The following is a 23227-nucleotide window of genomic DNA, read 5'->3' on the forward strand; positions in this document are numbered from 1 at the left end:
CCTTGCCTCAGAACAAAAGGAATTCTTTCAGAAGTTACAAAGTTTGTTTTACATGATGAGCATCGAAGGTCAACTTCCATCCTATCCTTCAACCTTTCATCAGCCATTGACATGGTTGACCACGTCATTTCTCCTCCATTGGTTCTCCACCGTATCTAGCTATGTGGCAGCATACTCCCCTGGGCCAATCTATCCATCCAGATAATCATCTGCAATGGCACCTCTTTAAATTCCCACAGCTTTATCTTCGGTGTTCCCCAAGGATTTATTCTCAACCTCCTTCTTCTCTCATCTCCGCACTACTCCTTGATGAGACTATCCAAAAATACTGTGCCGGTTTTCACAGTACATTGATAGCTCCTGGTCTGTTTGGCTAATTCCTCTCTGGACCCCTCCACTGTGGACTGCTTGTCCAATCTTCAGTACTGCACCAGCAGAAATTTCTTCCAACTAAATATTTGGAGGATTGGTTTTTTGATCTCTGCCACAAATATAATTCCTTCCCCTTGGCAGCTGCAGTAGCTTCACACCAGATATCCATGCTGTAGCTGAATCCATCCAGTTCCAGTTCCATATCATGGTATGACTTAGTCCCTGCCTCAGCTCATCTTTCGCTGAAACCTCCATGCATGATTTTGTTGCCACCAGACATAATTCACTCCGAATCCACCCTCCAAACGTGAGGCCATGCAGCCTTTGCTAAGCTTATTGTGATTACATTTTCCTACAATACAGCAATGACACTGCTTTGGAACATCCAGAGGTTGTGAGAAGCCCCATCCCAGAGAGCTGTGGATTCTGAGTCAGTTAGTATATGCAAGGCTGAGAGAGGATTTTAGATTACAGGTGAGCCGAGGTTCATGAAAATCAGGCAGGAAATGGAGCTGAGGCCAAAGATCAGACCAACCATGATCTTATTGAATGGCAGGGCAGGCTCAAAGGACTGCACAGCCCATTGCTGTTCCCAGGACGTGTTCTTAGAAATGTAAGTCTTTATTTTAACATGCACTGTCTTTGCTGACCTCATTGGGTTGCAGTTAAGGAGTGCCTTGATTTTAGAAATCCAATCCTTGTTTTCAAATCCTCTCCCTATTTTTGTAATTTCCTCCAGTTCTGCAGCCCTCGACATACCCATGCCTCTCCATTTCTGGCCTCCTGATCATTCCCAGATTTGCTCCAAAATTGGCAACTGTGCCTTCAGCTGCCAGGGTGCTGGGTTTTCAAATTCACTCCCTAATCTCTCTGAATCTACTCTTCTTGCTCCTTTAAAACTGCTTAAACCTACTTCATTTATGAGTGTATTGATCATTTACATATGTGGCTCAATATCCTATTTTGGTTTGATAATGTATCATGGAGTGCCTTGGGCTCGTTTACTAAGTCACTATATGAATACAAGTGGTCATTGTTGTTGTGGAGGGGAAAGAGTTAAAAGCTCCAGCCTCTGTGAAGTGCTAGTTTTTCAGAAAAGGAGGCTGCTTATTTAACAGCTGCTGCAGTGGTAGTGCAGATAGGTTTGGTAGGAGAGCTGGGTGAAGCTGTGGAATAAATGTTCCTATGAGCTGGGAACCTTGGAGGAGCTGGGAGTGAAGGATTGAATTCCCCAGAGTCAGCTGTGTGGCTTGGTAGAGGAAGCCTGGAGCAGTGAAGCAAGGATGGCTGTTTCACAGAAATTTCAGTTATTTTTGTTACAGGATTTTAAGCCAACAAAAAAAAAATGAAGCTGCGGAAAAAGGAAAAGGGAAGAGCAAGGAAGGGAGCAAAACTAGACATTGAAACATTTTAATTTTTTTGAATTTGTTCACAGGATGTGGCATCACTTGCAAGGCAAGCAATTCATGTACGTCTTTGAGAAACTGCTGGCAGGCCACCTTCCTGACCTGTTGCAGGGTTTATGGTGGTTACCTGACAGTGCATGTGTGAGGAGGGCAGTGTTCCAGTATTTAAACCAAGTGATAAAGGAACAGTATCACACTTACAGGCTTCAATAGTGTGTGACTTAGATGGGAACTTGCACGTAGCGGTGGTGCCATGAGGCTGCTGCTGTTGGTCCTTCTGGTTGGTAGAGGTCATAGGTTTGGAAAGTGCTGCCTTGACAATTTGATGCATTCTGTCTGGTAGGTGGGTCATACTGCAAGCACCATGCTGTGGTGGTGGAGCAAATGAATGTTCCGGGTGGTGGACGGAGTGCTTTCCCCCAGATAGAGTCGAGCTCATTCTATCACCCACCTCACCTGGGCTTTATAGATGGTCTCAGGAGTCACCTTTCACCAGATACCTAGCCTCTGATGGACTTTGTAAGCACAGGATTGATGTGGCTGGTGCAGATAAGTTTCAGGTCAATGGTGAACATCCCCCCTTCACCTGAGATGTTGATTTTTCGGGTACATGGCAATGGTATTGCCACTGAATGTCAAGGAGAAATGGTTCACCTCCCTGCTGTTGGAGCTGATCATTACCTGGAATTGTGTGGCACAAACGTTATTTTCTCATGTTTGTTTCTTATTCAGCCCATTGAGTCAATGCGGTTCTAAGGAAGCAATCACATCAACTCTATTCCCACACATACTTCCCTACAATGACCCTGTCCTCATACATGCCTAGTAACACCCCCTTGATTCTCCTGCCACACCCCTAGTGTCAATTTACAGTAGCCAATTAACCAACATGTCTTTGGGATGCGAGGGAAAATTGGAGTACCAGGAGAAACCCACGCAGTCACTGGGAGAACATGCAAGCTCCATACAGACAGCACCAGAGATCAGATTTGAATGAATTTGCCACTATTTTCTGTGCTGAATGTGGTCTGAATCTTGCAGAATTCTGGTACAGATTTTTTTCATGATCTGAGCAGGTGTAAAAGAACATGAACATGCTTCCGTCATTAGCAAGTATCCCGCCATCTGACATTGTGGTGGAGGTGAAGTCATTAATAGAGCAGCTTGAAGCTGATAGGCCCCACAAGATTGCCTTGATCTCAGGGCTAAGATAACTAATTTCCAACAACCACACCTATCCTCCTTTATACTATGAACACTCCAGCCATTGGAAGGTTTTCCTATTAATTCCTATTGATTTTGTTTTCACTAAGGCAAGGCCAATCATTCTCATCCCAAACGACAATCTGCTGGAGGAACTCTGTGGGTTGAGCAGCATCTGTGGGAGGGAAAGGAATTGTCAATGTTTTAGGTCAAAACCCTGCATCAGGACTGAGAGGCTTGTCAATCAATTCCTTTCTCTCCACAGATGCTGCTTGACCCGCTGCGTTCCTCCAGCAGATTGTGTGTTGCTCTATATTCCAGCGTCTGCAGTCTCTTGTGTCTCCATTCTCATCCCACTTTGGGGATCTAGCTATTTTGTCCATATTTGGGCCAAGTCTGCGATGAGTCTGGAGCTGAATAGTTCTGGCAGAACCCAAACTGGGCATCACTGGGGAGGTGATTGGTGACCTGATTCTTCTTAGGCAGGGTCAAGGAAGATGTTTTATGCTGGTTCTTTGGGGGTTGATGAGGTCATCATGCAATCCACAGACTGTGCTGCTGGTGGGACAGGCAGCAGAGTGGAGGGTTAGTTTAGGAAGTGGTGTGCTCCATTTTCACTGGGTTTCCAGATGAAGAGACTTGAGGTTCTTAATGCAGCAACCTGATTAATCAAAGAAAGGCATCAATAACAATTAGAGACACAAGAGTCTGCAGATGCTGGAATCTGGAGCAACAAATAATCTGCTGGAGGAACTCAGCAAGTTGAGCAGCTTTGGTGGGAGAAAAGGAATTGTCAATGTTTCGGGTCAAAACCCTGCATCAGGACTGAGAGTGGAGAGGGAAAATAGCTAGAATAAAGAGGAGGAGGGCTAGTGGTGATTGGTGGACCAAAGGGGTTGAAAGATGAGGACAGATCAAGCCAGACAGGGGAAGGGAAGGGGTTTTTCTTTGAGGAGAACATTGACGAGGGTAGTCTGCTATATGTAGTCTGCAAGTATCTTACAAAGACTCTTGATAAAGTCTTGCATAACAGGCTGATGGGAAAAGTAAAATAAACCCTTTAAAGGAAATTGGAAACTTTCATCCAAAAATGACTTTGTGTTTGGAAGCAAAGGGTCAACAGCTGTTTGTGCATCAGGAAGGCTGCTTGCAGTGAGGTTCCACTGTATTCTTCATTGTTTCTTTTTGTTGTATGTGTCAGTAATTAAATATATAAGCCATGATTAAGAAATTTGAAGATGATACTAGAATCAGCCATGTAGTTGATAGTGAGGAAAAAAAACTAATGACTAAATTAAGACTGGTCAGCGGATAGAAAAAACAATATAATTCAATCCAGTAAAAATTGAAGTAATGCGCTTGGGAACAGCAACAAGGCAAAGGAGTACAGAATAGATGGAGTGGTTCTGAGAAATGCAAAGAAAAAGAGGGGCCCAGGAATGCATGTCCATAGATCCCTGAAATTAGTAGGGCAGACAGATAAATTGGTGAGGAAGTTAAATGGGGCACATTCTTTGATTATCTGAGGCATAGAATTGAAGATTAGGGAGGTCTTGCTCAACTACGTAAAGCACTTGTTTGGTCACAACTGGAATACTGTGTACATTACATGAAGGATGTGATAGCAGTAAAGAAGATACAGAGGAGGCTTCTGAGAATGATGTCAGGGCTGGAGAATTTTAGCTATAAGGAAAGATTGACCAGGCTGGAGTTGTTTTTCATCAGAAACGTGAGGCTGAAGGGAGATCTAAGTGCTTTATTTAATGAATTTTCCAGGATGTGGGTGTCACAGGCAAGGCCAGCATTTGTTGGTCATCCCTGACTTCCCTTGAGAAGCTGGTGGTCAGCTGCATTCTCCAGCTGCTGCAGTCCATCTGGTGAAGGTGCACAACAGTGCTGTTGCAGAGGGAGGGCCAGGATTTAGGCCCACAGAGGAATGGCAATGCATTTCCAGGTGAGGATTGGGCGACTTAGAGGGGAACATGTAGGTGGTGGTGTTACTATGCACCTGCTGCCTTTGTCCTTGGTGACAGAGGTTACCATCTGGGGTTCTTATCAAACTCATCTCCTTAGGTGAGTATTTTGAAAATTGAAGTGTATAAGATACTGATAGGCTATGAAAAAGTGAAGGGAAGGTCTGGACAAGAGGTAAACAACTACGACTGATACTTTTAAGGGAATGGGTAGAAAGTTTAGAGATGACTTGAGGATGATGGAGGTCTGGAACTCATTGCCAGATAGAATGGAAGAGACAGAAACCATTAACACATTTAAGAAGTGCTTGAAAAGGACAAGATGTGTCAGTAACTTCAGACTATGGAGCAAGAGATGGGCAATGTAAATAGGCAGGATAGCACCTTTTTGACCATTAAAGTCTTGATGGGCACAGTGGCCTTCTGTGCCACTTTTTTGTGATTCCGTCAATAAATGCCTCCTGGTAGCACTATCAGCAAAGCCATCTGCTACTTTGCTGATGATTGAGAGGAGACTGGGAGCAGGTGATTAGCCGGATTGGACATGTCTTGCTTCTGTTTGATACCAATTTAACGTAGTCAGATCTTCACCCATGACTCTTTTCTGAATATGAGCAACAGAGATGGGCTCCTGCAGAGACTCGGTTAGCCTGGGCCTCGGTTACTGATCTGTGCTGATTTAACTAGACAAGGAGAATGATGTGAGAGTAATATGGAGTTAAGAGCAAAATTGCACCTGTATTGCATAGTGAGTGATTCTTGTTGGTAGGTGCACAAATATGTAAATCCAATTGGCTAAGTAGCCTGTTGAATATCCAGGATCATACATGCCTGAATTCTCAGAGAATGCCCTCAAACCATCCACTAGAAAATCTTCAATACCTTTGTGATCTGCAAGGAAAACAATGGCAAACTCACACACATCTCCTCACAGTTATAGTTATACATATGTAAACACACACACACACTCCCCCGATATACAGACACCACATTCATAAAACCGCACACATATATAACCTACGTAAACAAGCATGCATATACATCCACACATATCCATGTGTTCACATACCCACATATAGCCACATGAACACACTGATCCAAAGTTAGAGCATTTATTAGTTCATGCAAAGGAAAAGAGAAATGAGAGAAGAGCCAAGGAATGGAGCAAGGAATGACTGGGCACCAAAGAAAAAAAAGTGACAAATAAAGAGGAATGCAGAAAGAAGAATGGAACGAGAAAGGAAGAGGGGAAGGAACGTAGAGAGAAAGGGAAGCAAAAAAGAGGAGCAGCAAGAGAGACAGTGAAAGGAGAACAGATAAAGGGAAAGATAAAAAGTGAAAATGGAATGAGCAGAAAAACTAAGAATGGAATGACTTCAACAATACGTAATTTACCAGATGAGATATAATTCAGACATAAAAGTATTCCACACAGGAAGAAAGTTGACAATACTTCTCATCATGATTTAGTTGAAATAAGTAAGGGGCTTTAAGTTAACTCAGTACTGTTCCGTATCCCTACACCGTAACACCATTTGATTCTTTATCTAATGATTGTGAAGTAGTGTCATTAAAATTACAAGAATGTGAAACTTTACATCATGACCAAAACAGGCTACAAGTTAATCCATGACTTACTCAAGCAACGTAGGGATTTATTCAGACTACATCCTGAACCTATTCTGGTCACTAAGACACGAGGGAAGTTTTTGCCTGAGAACCACCTTGCCAGGTGAGACTGCACAGGAGACCTCTCAGTAAATGGGTGAAAAAGGTACATCAGGGACTATGGGGATGATTTTAACTGAGAGTGCATTTGAGGTGAGAGGGGAAAACCAACCCTTAGGGTAAACTCTGAGACCACTTTAACTCCAAAGTTTAAATATTCCAACTCTATCTGCTGCACAAAGTTAATGGGAACAAAGTGGGCCAGCAGGCTGGTAAGACAATTGGGTTTGGAAGCCAAACACATGGAGGGCACAAGGGAACAGTTTTAATCCCAGGAAGGGTGTTGGTGGAAATGGTAACATGGGGGAAGAGAAGTAAGACCAGGGCTGAGGAAGGCTCAAGGAGGGGCCCCAGTTGGGAAGGAACACCACCCTCTCATGGCCCACAAGGATTCTGCATAAAAATAAAATGTTTTAACATTGTTTGGCCTCCTCTGGTCTCTGCCCACAGATTCCTGCAGTGGTGGATCCATAGGGATTGGGTATTCAGTGTGGGACAGCTAGTAGAGCCACTGCCTCACAGTGCCGGAGACCCAAGTTCAACCTGACGTTGGGTTTTATCTGTGTGGAGTTCACATGCTCTCCCTGTGACTGCATTTTCTTCCAGGTGCTCCGGTTTCCCCCTACATTCCAAAATTGACCATGTTGGTGGGTTCATTGGCCACTGTAAATTTTCCCTAATGTGTGAGTGAGGAGTAGAGTCGGAAGGAGGGTGGGAAGAATAAAAACTGGGATTAGTGTCGGATCATTGCAAAAGGGTTGGTGATGGTCGGCAGGGACTTAGTGGGGCTGAAGGGCCTGTTTCCCTGTCTGACTCCTGAACTTGTGAGAGAAAGTGACATCACTATGTTGATGAGATCACCAGGCTGGGGCTCCTCAGTGTGATGTATCCTTCAAGGTGGTTTGAGGAATGGAGATGGAGCATTCAGGATAGCAATGAGAAGCTTGAGTCAGTTCGGTAAAAAAGCCAGTGTAAACAGTGGAAGGAGTACAGCAACTCCCAAACTACCCAACCACCTGCCCTGTAAAGCACCTTCTGCTCCATCCATGGGAGAGTCTATGGATCCTACATTGACCTCATCAGCCACCTCAGAACCCACAAAGCTGGACAGAAAGCAAGTCATCCTCAGCTCTTGGGGACTGCCTGAGAAGTGGAAGATAACAAAGAGAGACGTTTTTCATGAGTCTGAATGGGAAGCGGATGCATTGCAAGACACACAGATATGAGTTGAAAAGGTAACGAAGGGAGAACCCAAAGGACACAAGGAGAACAGTTAAAGAATACAACAGCAGAGAAGAATAAAGAAAATGAAACATGCAACAGAGAACAAAGGGCAGCTGAGAAAGAAAGGAAAGAGATTTCGAATGAATTGGACAAAATGGGGAAATAAAGGGTAAAAGAAATTTATTGCAAATTAGCATGAATGGAAAGAAGTCTGGTCAACATAACAGTGTTTCTTAGTTTGATCTTCTGTGAAGGTGCAACCCAGTGGGGTTCTTAAGTGACTAATGACATGTTTTGATGACCTACGCTGTACATTGGTTCAGAGGTATTGGAACATACACAAGATAAGATACTACATCTGCTGATCTAGGCCAAGGACAACATCCTGAATTAGTATTTCTGGCATTAAGAAGCTGAATATCAGATATGTCCTTGGTCCACATCTCTGTCCTGATTTCAGTCAATGGACTTGTTTAGCGCACACAGCATCCGTTGCGAAGTTTCAATGACCAAGTAGCCTGCAGATTGTCATTGTCAATCTCCCACACTCTTGCCCATGCTACAAGAGGACTGTTGGGTTCCCTGGAACTGTAGCCCCAGCAAAACCAAGTGCAATTTATGAAAGGGAGAGGGAAATCTACACAGAGAAAGAGAAAAGGTGAAGTGAGGAATCTGCTTCTTTTCTGTGATTTATCTTAATTGTGTTTGAAATATCACTGACTTAGAAAAGTACATTTACCCCAAATATGTTTTGGTTGGATCAAACATCTAAAAAGACAACCAGAAATTTACAGTCCCATGTCCCCTAACCCAATGGGTCATTGAATCAGCAGCTTGACCACATCAAAATATGGACAGCATTGAGCTAACACGCTGAGAGTTTGCTGCTGCCTCCAGCTGAGACATGGCTCCAGTTAGACTGCTTAATGCTGAGCATCCAAACCAAGTCACTGAGAAGTATTCCATTCATGGGGCATGATTTACAGTCACATTGTTTTAGATTGTTTATGGGTGTCCATGTAACAAGAATGAATGGGAAGAGGCATGGGGGGTTTGGGGTTTCATACAATGGGAGCAAATGGGAAGATATTAGGTCCATTGGGATTCCGTGTCCTGGAAGTGAATGGGAAGGAGTTTGACCATTGGGATTCCATGGAAGGTGAGTGAATTGAACCAAGGCACTTCAAAAGGAGAAGCAGTGGAAAAATAAGACCTAAGTGCACAGCATCCTGATATAAACCACTTACAATGATTTAATGTACGGCTAGAGTTTTAATATATAGCTGAAAGAACGGTGGTGATGGAGGGAGGGGGAGGAAGAAAGAAAAATGAACTGGTTTAGAAGTTCCTGAGTGGGCCGGCACTGCTCCTTAATTCTTGTTGAGTTTCCCTTCACTTCAAATAGTTGTGCTTGACTGTTTCGTGCTGGCAGTAATTGCAGCCTGTCTAGACACTGTCTGGAATGAGGTTTAGGGCCTCTTTTCCTTGTTCTCAGCCTCTGGTAATTTCTGCCAGTTCCCGGGATCCAAGGAGCAAAGGTGAAAGAGTAGGTTTCAAGCTGTGGGAACAGAATTTTAAAAAACCCTCTCTGCTGCCCGGGTTTACAAAGAATTTTAACCCATGAAGTGCTGGTTTCATGACATGATTTTTACTGTATTCTCCCAGTCTTCTCAAAGTGATAAGTTCCAGTGGAATTTGGTTCAACAGATACTGACTGCCCTCTGATACATCTGCCTCAACAACAACAACAACTTGCATTTGTATTGCACTTTTAATGTAATTAAACATCCAAAGGAATGTTGTCAAATAAAATCTGGCACCAAGCCACATCAGGGGATATTAGAACATGAGATCAAAGTGTTTGGTTTTAAGGGGAACCTGAGGAAGCAGAGAGTTTGAGACAGGGAATTTCAGATTGTCCAAAAATAGCTGTTCTTGTGTGGAGATGATGATGACTGTCAGCAGAAGCATTAGCCAGATGCCGTCTCTAGCTCAATGGGGACAAGCCTTTTTGCCTCAGAATCAAATAAGTTATGCATTCAAGTCTCTTGAGCACATGATCCAGTCTGACTCCCAACACTGAGAGAGTGCAGCACTGTCAAGTGGTCATCTTTTGCATAAGAGATTAAAGTGAGGGTCCTCTGCCATCGTAGGTAGATGTATAAGTGTTTTGAAGAAGAACCAGGAAGGGTTGTCAGGTAGGAGGGGAGTTTGGGTGGTTTCCCCCTGTACCTTGGCCTGTGAGTCTTCACCTAACATCAGCAAAAACAAATGAACTGCTCAGTGATTTCATAACCTTGTGTATGTGTAGTCTGCATAAATTGGCTTCTCTATTGGCCCACAGGCCGACAGTGACTGTACTAAAGAAATTAATTGCTCTTAAAGGTCCTGATAATATGATATGGTGAGTTCCATTTTGCTTCATAGGGCAAATTACTGGTGGCAACAAGGAGGATAAGTCATGACTAGTTTCCCCAGCCATAAACCATGGCACAGAAACCCCAGACTGAAGTCAGTACTGAACAAGGTTGTAACTGAAACCTCTGGTTTGTCTGGCACCACATGAACTGCAGCAGTTCAAGAAAGTTACCACTTTGCTCTCAAGAGCAGCTGCAGATAGACAATGTGCCAATTGAAAGATACTACACTTGATTTGTTATTTGTAATATAATTCCTGATCAATCCTATTTTGCCAGGATTGCCCTGGCCAGAGAACTCCTTGCCTTGTGTTCACAGAGCTCCTGATTTTAGTTCACCTTCCCTCATGGCAGCAACTTTTCCCTTGGTTTCTGAGCAAGTTGGGGCTGTTTCAGACATTTGATGAGTGGGACTTGGGCTACTTTGCTGGATTGGACCTCAGCACCAGGACCACATGGAGGGCAATGTGTGTTTTTGCTGGGCACACCTTGGTCCACCCAAATCCTAGGTCCCTGTCCAAGGTCCCTCTCCAAGAGGTTGGAGTCACAGGAACTCTCAGTTCTGAGTACCTCTACTCCCTGATTTTCTCTTGGATCATCATCAGGACAACAGCCCTTTTGGGCACAGCAAGGTCCCACAAAGACCAACGTGCCAATAACTGGATAACTATATTTTCTGTGTTTTGAGTTGAGAGATAACTGTCAGCCCAGGACACAATGGAGGTCTCCCTGATCTTCTTCAAAATAGTGTTGTGAGGAATCTCCTACTTCTAAAGGCCTCCAACAGTGCTGGTATTGGGACTGGCAGTCCTGAGTATAGGCTCACGATTTTATTATTGGAAGCAATATTGTGTCTGAAATTAAATTTAAATATGAACATATGAATGCATGCTTAAAAGGGGCAAATGTTCTTGTCGGCCTAACTCGCATCAAGTCTCATTCACTAATCACCCTGTATGCTCATTGACCTACACTGGCTCACAGCAGGGCAACATCTCAACTCACAATCATTCTGTTCAAATCCTTTCATGCACTGGGTTCCATCCCCACCTCAAGAAGCAAAGATTTCTAAATATGAAATAAAAATAGAAAATGGTAGAAATATTCAGCAGGTCAGGCAGCAATGGTGGAGGGAGAAGCAGAGTCAATGTTTAACTTCTGATAAAAGGTTATTGAGCTGAAACATTGGTTCTGATCCCCTCTCCACAGATGCTGCCCAATCTTCTGAGTATTTCCAATAATTTTTTTATTTTGTTCCCTATCTCCAGAGCGCCTCCACCCCCCGCCCCCGCACTACAAGATCTGTGTATTTTCTAATTCTTCCCTTCTGGTCTTCCTTGCACTTCCACCATTCCACAACTGGCAGCCGTTCCTTCAGCCCTATGATGTGAAATTTCCTCTGAAACCACATTGCCTTGCTACCTCTCTCTCCTTTAAGTTTTTCCTTAAATCTTATCTCCTTGAATAGTTTTTGGTCAGGTGTCCCAATATATCTCATAGCTTGGTATAATTTTCTTTGCTAATGCTCCTGTGAAGTGCTTTGGGAGATTTTACTATGTTGTAGGTGCTTTACAAATGCATGTTGTTGTTATAGCAGTGACCCAAATTTTAAGCTGCAATGCAGGGTGAAGCTTGCTGTCTGGTCCATTGCAAGTACGCAGCTATCAGTTCACAGGAGATCCAGACCCAGACACACCTAGTGCTGCCCAGTGGAACTACCCAAGCATGCCAAGTATTGGAATGGAGAGAGACTGTTACCGAGTACACCAGTTCTGATTAAAACTCCCGAGCATGCTGCAAAAATAAACACGGTAGGTCAGCCAGAGTTGTCAAGTGTCACGTAGTCAGCTTCAGGCTGAACCAAGGGGAGTGTTGGGAAGTTTGCCAGGACACTCCCCGGAGTGCAGTCAGTGTGAATGACACAAGGGTGGGTAACAGTATCAATGGGATATCACAGAATTCACTCACTAGCCAACCGGGGGTGAGTTACTCTCTGGGTTTAACTGCGACTTAAAACAAAACAACCTGCCAGCTTGCAATTAACATCAGCATGATTATCCCTCCGACTACAGTCTCTCTTTGTTTCTATCTCTGCATTCCTTTTTATTGCTGCTGATCCATTTTAGTTCAGTGCAGCTTCTCCTGCCACCTCCCTGACACACTGACTAGCTGTAACAACAGAAACCCGGTGTTTTTAATTCCACATTTACTTCCTTAATGCAGCTAGTATTCAAGTGATGTGTACTGTTACCTTCAGACTCAACTCTCCTGGCCAGTCTCCCACCTCAGCTCATCCTAGACTTGCATCAAGTCCCCATTCACCCTTTTGCTGACCAACACCAGCTCCTGGTCTGGCGATGGTTCAGATTTAAAATGCTCATCCTTTTCTTCAAGCCCCTTAATGGTCTCCAACTTCTCTATCTCTCTCACCTTTTCCAGTCCTACCACCTTCTGAGAGTTCTGTGCTCTGAGAAATCTGGTCATTTGGGATTCTGTACAATGATGAAAGGTCCTGGATCTAAAATGTTAACTGTTTCACTCTGCACAGATGCTGCCTGAGAGTTTCCAGCATTTTCTGTTTAAATTTCAGATTTCCAGCATCTGTAGTTTTTTGATTTTCCCTTAAATTAATTGGCTTTGGTCCAATGGGAGTGAATGGAAGGGTTTCGGGTCCCTGGTGGTTCTGTACAATGAGAATAAATGTGAAGGGGTTTGGGTCCATGGGATCCTGTGCAATGAGAGTGAATGGGAAGGGGTTTGGGATTCTGCATGAAGAAAAGGAATAAAATGAGGTTTGGAGTGTTGAGATGATGAACCAGTTATATGGAGAGACCAGAGAAACTGGGATTGTTTTCCTTAAAATAGGAGAGGTTGTGGAGATATTCAGTAGAAATGCTCAAAGATTTTTCTGCTATTTTGTTGCAGGCTCCTCATGAGTTCTTCCTGAAATGGTGGAGAGCCATGATACCAGGGGTTGTGCATTTCCAGAAGGATTCTTGGTGCCTGAGGGGAGCTGTGAAGAGTAGAGGAAACAAAGGGAAGCGGTATTGGACGACATGAACCCAATCCATGGAGAGCTGTTGGGGAGTGGTGGAGAAGGAGTAATCTGGAGTTGGGAGAGTGGGGGATATATGCAGGAATGAAGAGGAAGAAATCAGTAAGGTAGGTTGGACAAGGCCTCAGAACACATTGAAAATAAAGACAAGAATCCAGAAAAGGTGATGAAGCTGGTGTGAAGCCTTTATAGTTGAATAGCCAGTAATTATTTTGTAGACCTTGCATGAAGTTTGTCCACTTGGATGGTCCATGACGGTGAATACTGCCCCCAAGACTTTAACCCTGCAACAAGGTAGCATCTTAAGCAATTAAGGAGGATTGAAATATTTCTCTCCTGCCATTTAAAGATGGAACATTTTTCAGAGTGTAATCTGCCAATGTTATTTTTGGATGCAGAAATGCAAGAGGGAGGCAAACACAGAAGAGGCTGAGCTGAGCTTGGGTTACGATGACCCAGGTCTCTGTAGCCACACTATCCCTCTCACTACACGGCAGTTTAAATGGAATGTTGGCTTTGCTGTCCATTAATTTTAATGGAGAATAAAATCAGGCCTTTTCTGCACGGGGCAATGGGGAAAGAGCAGGTGCAGTGGAACTCATTGGATTTTTTTTCAAAGAGCTGGCACACAGGTGATGGGCTGAATGGTCCCCCACTGTGTTGTATCAGTAAAAAGCTGCCTGCATATTTCAAACTCTCTCCATTACAAAACAGGACCTTGGTTTATGTGAAGAGACTGGGTATGTTGCATTTGTTTTCCTTACAGCAGAGAAGGTCAAGAATACAAAGATTTAACAGGTATTCAGAATTATGAGGGGTTTGAATAGAATATATAGACAGAATTCCACTGGCAGGAAGGTCAGTAACTAGGCAGCACAGATTTTAGGAGATTTTGTTCTACATAGCAGGCTGTTATGATCTGCAATGCACTGCTTTAATGGTTGAAGCAATTTCAAACACTAACTTGCAGAAGGGAATTGGATATTTTTTGAAAAGGAAATATTTGCTGGCTAAGAGGCAAGGACTGGATGGTAGGACTGAATGGAAAGATCTTTCAAAGAGTCATCATAGGTACTGTAGGTTGTTGTATCAGTATGATTCTAACAAAATGACCTTAAAGCTAGCTGCAGATCTCCTCAACTAACTAAATGCATGGTAGAATAGATTCTTACCGTTTACCCTATTTATGCCTCTCTTAATCTTGTATATCTCTATCAGGTTATACCTCAGCCTCCTTCACTCCAGGGAAAACAAGCCCAGCTTATCCAATCTCTCCCCATAACTAAAGTCCTCCAAACCAGGAAACATTGTAAAGTGGTAACATAATGGCCCAACCTTTATATTCTTTACCCTGACCTATGAAGGCAAGCATGCCATATGCCTTCTTCATCACCCTATCTGTCTGTCTTTCAGGGAACTGTGGACTTGAATCCCAAGGTCCCACTGTTCATCAACATTCCCAGTGCCCTACAGTTTATTCTGTATGTCCTACTCCTATTTGACCTGCCACTTGTTGGGATTAAATTCCATCTGCCAATGCTCTGCCCAGTTTTCCATCTGATTTATATCCTGCTGAGGCCTCAGACAATTTTCCTTGCTATCCACAACACCACCAAATTCCATGTCATCTGCAAATTTACCAATCATACCTCCTACATTCACATCCAAGTAAATAAAATATAACACAAACAACAAAGGTCCCACCACCAAACTACATGGTACACCACTGGGTCACAGACTTACAATCAGAAAAGCATCCTTCCACCACTACCCGCTGCCTCCTATCACCAAGGCAACTTTGGATCCAATTAGCCAACTCACCTTGGATTCCATGTGCCTTAACCTTATGGACCAGCCTACCAAGCGGAACCTTGTCAAATGCTTTACTAAAGTTCATATAGACAATGTCTACCACCTTGTCTTCATCAATATTCCTATTTACCTCATCAAAATCTCAATCAAATTAATGACAGAATTTCCCACACACAAAGCCATTCTGCGTATCCTGATCAGCCCCTGCCTTTCCAAATGTACATAAATCCTATCCCTTAGGATTTTCTCCAGTAATTTCTCTACCACTGACGTAAGGATCACCGGTCTGTAGTTACCAGGCTTATCCCCACTGCCCTTCTTAAATAAAGGAACACAATTAGCTATCGTCCAGTCTTCTGGCACCTCAACTTTGGCTAACGAAGATGCAAAAATCTCCATCAGGGCCCCAGAGATCTCCTCCTTTGGTTCCCATAGCAAACTGGGATTGACCTCATCTAGCCCTCGGGATATGTTAACCCTTATGTGTCCCATGACATCTAACACCTCCTCCTCCTTAATATTGATCTGCTCCAGATTATCCTCATACCTTCCCTGAAGTCCCTATCTTCCATGCCCTTATCCTTGGTGAATATAGATAAAAAGTATTCATTTAGGACCTCACCCACATTCCCTGGCTCCACACATAGATTACCCCTGGGACCCACTCTTTCCCTGGCTACCCTCTTGCTCCTGATATACTGATAGAATGTCTTGGGATTTTCCTTAATCTTGCTTGCCAAAGATGTATCATAGCCTCGTTTTGCCCTCCTAATTTCCTTCTTCTCTCCTCCACAGACCAAATCTCTCAAGAGACTCCCTCAACCCGTTTCCTATACCTGCTGTATGTTTCCTTTTTTTCCAAACCAAACCTTTGCTATCCAAGGTTCCCTAATCTTGCCATCTTTGTTCTTCTCCCTTAATGGAATATGCTGGCCCTGAACTCTTAGTAACGCTCTTTTATTAAACTCCCATTTGTCAGCTGTTGTTTTACCAATCTACTCCCAATCTACTTTTGCCAGGTCCTCTCTTATGCTCTTGAGATCAGCCTTCCTCCAATTCAAGACCTTAACTTGAGGACCAACCATATGCTGTTCCATAACTACCTTAAAACTTACAGAATTATTGTCACTGTTGCCAAAGTGTTTCCCCACTGGCACTTCCACCATTTGCCCAATTTCATTCCCTAAGATAAGGTCAAGTACTGCCCTATTTCTAGTGGGACTCTCTACATATTGTCTCAAACAACTTTCTTGGACACACAAATTCTGCCCCATTTAAACCCCTTGCACTAAGGCAAACCCAGTCAATGCTGGAAAGTTTAAATCTATAATCCTATTGCTCTTACACCTTTCTGTAATTTGCTTACACATCTGTTCCTCTAATTCCCACTGGCTCTTGAGGTCTATAGTATAGCCCCAGCAAAGTGATAGCCTCTCTCTTATCCCTGTGTTCTACCCATATGGCCTCATTGCAGGATCCCTCCAAAATATCTTCTCTATTCTGCCATTATGTCGCAACCAAATCAGACTGGCAGATAACCATAAGTACGTCAGTACCTTCAGAAGAGAGCTCAGCTCATGTCTTAATGCAAAAGAATTTCACAAGGAGAATTGTTTTTATTACCAATGGAAATTTGAATCTGCCAATATAACTTCAGGAAGCGTAATCCACCTCCGAACAAAAGAGAGAAGTGGTTCGGTCAGGATGACCTGAACTAGAAGTGAATCCTTCCAGACTGACAGTGTGATTGGAGCCCTCACCCTGAATCAATCAATGTGTTGAGGGATGTTAAACTTGCATCTGGAGGCAGTTGTGATCACTGAGGAAGACATAGACCTAAAACAATTAAAGATTGTGCCATGATTAATGGAAGGATTTGGTAATTCTAATCTAGAGCATATAAATTGAAATCCCGCTGTAGGCAGCTTACAAATTTGAATTCAATTTTGTTTAAAGATCTGTAAATAAAAATTTGGTATTAGTTTAAAAAAAATGTGTTGGGTTGTTTTAAAAACTCAGCTGACTCCATGATATCTGGTAGGGAAGGAAACCTGCTTTCCTGGCTCAGTCAGGGACTATGTGTGACTCCAGACCCACTGATGTTAATTGCCCACTTAATTGTACAAACTGCTTCCAGGGAAGACCAACACCAATTTCTCAAAGCAACAAGGGAGGGGCAATAAATGCTGGCCTTGCTTGTGACATTGATCGATTCTCCTCGCCCTATCTCTGTAACTCCTCCAGCCCCACAACCCTCCAACGACTCTGGTCTTTTTATCGTCCTTACTCACTTTCCCCAATCACTATCAGCCATGCCTAAAACCACAAGGACCCAATACTCTGGAGCTCTCTGACTCTGCATCTCCCTCTACTCCTTTAAGACGTGTTTTAAGCACTATCCCTTTGACCAAGCTTTGGCCACTTATACAGGTTTTAGTGACAAATATTGTCTGTTAATTGCCCTGTGATGATTTACCATGTTAGGAGCTGCTTTATAAGCGCAGCTGCTCAGTTCCTGCCCTGTGCTAATTTGGATGGTCATGGCAGAGCAGATGTGGGGGACCACAGTTAGCCTCAGTGCCCTCTGGTGAAGGGGGTGTGGTGAATCTATCAGCAAGACTACCTGATCTTGATTATAATTCAGTGACCCTTCTGGAAAGTACAGTGATTGGTTGAGGGCTAATTTGGTGTAACTCTGAGGGTAAATATCTCTTTTATTCACACAAAATGAACCATTGAGTGAGTGCTCGGTCTGAAACCTGTACCTCAGTGAGAGATGGCACCTTCAGTGAGAAGTGGACCGGAGTCCCAGTGGGAGTCGACACCTTCAGGAGAGAATTGGAAACGTACGGCAGGGTGGGTCACCACCTTCAGCAGAGAAGGGCATCAGAATTCTCGTGGGAGACATCATCTCCACGAGAGGAAGAAACCCTGTGAGAGTCCGAACCTCAGGAGAAGAGGGAATAAAACCTGAAAGGAAAAGATGGTAGTTCACTGAATGAGAAAAAAAACGAACAATTTTACAAAATAGAAATCACTTCACTCAACCAGTCAAAAACATATTTTTTCTACTAGTACCCGGGTCTTAATGTGAGGGACTTGCTTCTTAATCACACACAGATGGTCTGAGTTGCCACATTAGTTTCACTTGGCCACTGAGCTTTATTAAATGTTAGTTTTTTATTCTAATCTTTAAAGTACAGGTTAGGGGAGATGTTCTGTAATGTTCCGTTCCCTGATCAAAAGGAAGCAGCTTTCAGAGGTTTGACAAAAGCCTGAGACAGAAGGGATGGAGGCAGAGCTGAGCCTGTAATCAGACGCTGTAACTCGATATACTGCTGCACACATCCCACCCCAGAGGGGATTTTCCATTACACAGACACAGCAGAATGTGAACACTCTCTCACTGCTTCCTGCTCCTCCCCTCCCCCTCCAACTCACAGAGTTATATTGCTGCTGAGTGATTGCAACCTTTGGTCAGACTCCTCCCACTGTCCCCCCAAATGCGTGCACGCGCACACACACACACACACACACACACACACACAGAGGCACAGACACACATACACCACACACATAGTATACACACACACACACACACACACACACACTGAGGCAAGCATAGGGACACACAGACAGACATACACTGAGGTGCATACACATACACACACAGACACGCACTGAGGCACATGCAGGCTCACTGAAACACACACACACACAGACACACACAGAGGCACAGACACACATACACCACACACATAGTATACACACACACACACACACACTGAGGCAAGCATAGGGACACACAGACAGACATACACTGAGGTGCATACACATACACACACAGACACGCACTGAGGCACATGCAGGCTCACTGAAACACACACACACACAGACACACACACAGAACCTGAGAGAGAGAGACGCACACACATGCATACACAGAGGCTGAGATGCACATACCCTGACACACACACACTCTCACAATGAGGCGCAGACAGACGCACACATACAGACACAAACAAAACACACACACTGAGGCACAGACACATAAAGTACAGACACACAGACTGAGACACAGACACACACATGCACACACACATGCTGAGGCAAACATAAACACACACTCTGTGGAAAGCACAGAGATCCATTTGCAGACAGACAGACATACATACTGAGGCAAGCACACCACACACACATGCGCACGTACATTGAGGCAAACAGACACAACTGAGCTAAGCACAGAGACAAAGACACAGACGGACACCCACAGGCAAGCGCACCCACACACACACACACACACACACACACACACACTGAGGCAAGCAAGAGGCATATACACACAGGAAAACACACACACACACACATATACACACACTCAAACATATACAGGAGATATAGTTATATATGTATACATAGAGAGAAGCTCATGCACAGTTATAGACTTGACCTGAACATGTAGATACACACACATTGGCATACACACACCTTGGATACATAAACCCAGACAGACCCACTAGCACACTAAGTGCAGGCAGACACACATCTATAGCCACATACTTATGGACACACACATGGAAACACATATACTTAGGCAATACACACAAGCTTCTCACTCAAGAGCAAATTTGCATTTAAATAGATTGTTTAATGATTCATCAATAGGTGTGCAGAATGTGGACATCAGACCAGGACAGGAGAGACTGTGAGTGACTTAGTCAAAGCTCTGAGATGATTTCAAAAGAGAATGGAGAGACAAAGAGGTTTAGGGTGGGAAGGTCAGAGAGGTGGTGACAGGAGGCTGAAAGTCTGAAGCCCAGAGCGGGGTGATGAAGGCACAATACAGTGCAGGCCAAATGGTCTGTATGTTGCTGGACCATAGAAGAGGGCTAGAGGAGGTTACAGGGAAGGGGTGAGGTCATGGAGGTACATCAGACAGAGGTGAATGTGTTGGGTTAGGATGATGAGTTGCCAGTGAGGAGTTATTGAGGAGATGAGACACTGTGATACAGGGAGCAGAGATTTGCTCATTTGCATTTACAGAAAGCAGGATGTAAACAAAGAGAACGTAGAAGGAAAGAATGTACATATTTACAAAGCATTTTCAGGACTTTCCAAAGCACTTTCTAGACAATTGAGTATTTTTGAAGGGTAGTCATCATTGCAGTACAAGCAATGCTGCAGTCAATGTGCATACAGCAAGTTCTCACAAGTGGTAATGTGATAATGACTAGATGATTGGATCTAAGCAATGTTTGGCTGGGGGAAGAACGATTAACAGGACCACTGAGAAAACTTCTCTGTTCAATTTGAAATTTTGGCTGTGGTATCTTTTACATCAGCGGAAGAGCTGAGGGAGCCCCAGCTGCACTACTTATTCAGATGACGGCATCTTCAATTCTCGAGTATTTGCTCAGGACAGACCTGGAAGAGTTGGCTTGGACCCTGGACTCACATCACGTGACTGGAGGGGGCTTCATGAGCTGCTGACTGGAGAAGAGGGTGCAACTCACTGAGCCCCAGTTTTGATGACAAAAGGGTGATTAACAGTCTCCAGTGGTGGAGGGACAGAGATGGGGCAAGGTGAAAGTGATCTGTCTTCAGTGTGAAGGATTCTGGTATCAGAATTGTGTGGAACAGCCACTCACATGCAGTGTGTCATGAGGAAAGGTTTGCAATCAACAGCAAAAAACCCAGAAACTCAAGATTTACCAAAGAACTCAAAGGGACATTCATAGAAACAAAGGTTCATGTTGAAGGTAGGAAGAGGAGTTTACCAATATAGCACACAGATTCTTGAGTTTTTAAAACAAAAACATCGAGCAAAAAGCAAGGAAGTTAAGCTAAACCTGGTTAGGGCCAAGATGGTGTCTCAGCTGGGGCACAGTCGCATGGTGGTTAAATTACTGGATTAGTATGAAGACGGCAGTCGATTGATTCGGAGAGGTAAGTCGCACCACGACAACTGGGGAATTTAAATTCAAGTGATGAATACATCTGGAATTAAAAAAGCCTGTATCAGTTATGGAGACCATGAAACTATTGGATTGTTGTAAAATCCCATTGGGTTCATGAATTAATTTCAGGGAAGGAAATCTGCCATCCTTTACCTGGTCTGGATTACATGTGACTCCAGACCCATCATTATGGTTAATTGGGGAGTTAAGGATGGACAATAAATGCTGATTTTGCCAGTGATGCTTCTATAAATTAAAAAAAGAAATTCTGGTCCAACACTTTAGGAAGTGTGTCGGGGCCTTGGAGAGGATGCCGAGAAACTCCAGCTATCTGGAGAAACTGAATTTGTTCTCTGTATAGAGTGTTCTTGTTCTTGGATAGAGTGTTCACAGTAATAAAGGGTTTAGATAGATAATAAGGAGGAACTGTTTCCACTCGCACAAGAGTTAAGTTCCTTGAGGATGTAACTAGTAGAATAGATAAGGGAGAACCAGTGGACATGGCGCATTTAGATCTTTAAAAGGCTTTTGATAAAGTAGCACACAGTAGTCTGGTCAGCAAGGTTAGAGCACGTGGAATTGGGCTAATATATTGGTAAGGATTGAGAATAGTGGGAATAAATGGGTATTCCTCAGGACGGCAACCTGTGACAGTGGTACACCACAGGTGTCAGAACCTGGGCCCCAGTCACTCACAATCCATATCAAGAGCTGGGCTGATGTGGCAGATGGAACACAATGTGGAAAGATGTGAGGTCGTCCACTTTGGTGCACAAAACAGCAAACGGTATACTTTTCAAATGGTGGGAGATTGGGAAGTGTTGGTGTTCAAAGTGTCCTTGTGCACGATTCACTGAAAGCTAACATGCAGATGCAGCAAGTGATTAGGAAGGCATTTGGTACATTGGCCTTTATTATAAAAGGATTTCTGAGTACTCCTTCCTGCAATTATATGGGGCTTTGGTGAGAGCACTCCTGAAGTGTTGTGTACAGTTTTAGTCTCCTTACCTAAATAAGGATGTACTTGCCTCAGAAAGATTCCATAAAGATTCATGGACTGGTTCTTGTGGTGACAAGTATGCATTTGAGTGACATTGAGTAGTCGTGGCCTGTGTTCTCCAGAGTTTAGCAGGATGCAGTATGATCTTATTGAGACTTACAAAATTCTTACAGGCTCAAAAGAGTGGATGCAGGGAGGATGTTTTATTTGCCTGGCTGAGAAGTCTACAACCAGGGTCATTCTCAGAACAAGGGCTAGCCATTTTGGTAAATTGGTAAATTGGTTTATTATTGTCACATGTACCGAGGTACAGTGAAGAACTTGTCTTGCATACCGTGCATCCAGATCAATTCACTACAACAGTGCATTGAGGTAGTACAGGGTAAAACAATTAGGATTAAAATGAGGAGAAAATGAGAGGGTGATTAGCAAAAGAACAAGAGACAGCACTGGGAACATTTTGTAAGTGTATGACAATGTTCTCAGGTTATTGACACACACTGGCGCGTTTCAGACCTAGTATTGGTGGTGTTCATCCGTGAGTTCAAATTCCTTCATGGGCTTAGTCCATCTCCAGTCCTACAACCTCCCCAATCACTGCACTTCTCTGGCCTCTTGTATACCCATACTTGTTCACCCTACCATCAGCAGCTGTGCCTTCAGCCTGAGGTTCTGTTATTCCCTCATCAAAGCTCCTGACTTCTGCACCTCTCTCTCCTCCTTTAAAATTCTCCATGAAACTTATCCCTTTGGTCATCGGCCCTGATTGTAGCTCAGTTGTAGAATTTGTCTTGTTACATTGCAGTGAAGAGCCTCAAGACCACATTACCCAAAGACATTATATAAAAGCAAGTTGTTCACGTAATTCATAGCTGATTTCCATGGTTAAGTGAGCTATGGTGTGTAGGGAATGGGTAAGGCAGATCTTTGGTTGCTCAGTTGAGTTTAACTTGTGAGAGCCCAGAAGGAGCTGGGTTTAATCCCTCTGCTATCTCAACTAGGAGGTGGTAGAAGCACTTAACTTGGGCAGTGCCTCAGATTTCGGTTCCTTCTCTTGATGTGCTGAGTGGGATAACATCT

The 23227-nt window shown here is 43.7% G+C and overlaps 1 protein-coding gene and 1 long non-coding RNA gene across 4 annotated transcripts in view; one reads left to right on the forward strand and one right to left on the reverse strand.

Annotated features, from left to right (window-relative positions):
• Positions 1–23227, reverse strand: part of LOC127582243 (uncharacterized) — a 98633-nt gene that overhangs the window by 62634 nt on the left and 12772 nt on the right. For 2 of the 3 annotated variants that reach the window (XR_007958089.1, XR_007958087.1), the window contains 2 exons: positions 17956–18160; positions 16837–17026 (listed from right to left, as the gene is read on the reverse strand). This is a non-coding gene — a long non-coding RNA (uncharacterized LOC127582243). Of the gene's footprint in view, positions 1–16836; positions 17027–17955; positions 18161–23227 lie in introns of those variants that run through there. The other variant, XR_007958088.1, reaches the window with a different exon arrangement.
• Positions 13471–23227, forward strand: part of asb6 (ankyrin repeat and SOCS box containing 6) — a 41756-nt gene continuing 31999 nt past the window's right edge. Inside the window, exon 1 of the mRNA XM_052037388.1 lies at positions 13471–13485. The gene's annotated coding sequence lies outside the window, so the exon portion shown is untranslated. The remainder of the gene's footprint in view (positions 13486–23227) is intronic.

This window comes from Pristis pectinata, chromosome 23 (genome assembly GCF_009764475.1).
Source record: "Pristis pectinata isolate sPriPec2 chromosome 23, sPriPec2.1.pri, whole genome shotgun sequence".
In the NCBI taxonomy this organism is placed as follows: domain Eukaryota; kingdom Metazoa; phylum Chordata; class Chondrichthyes; order Rhinopristiformes; family Pristidae; genus Pristis; species Pristis pectinata.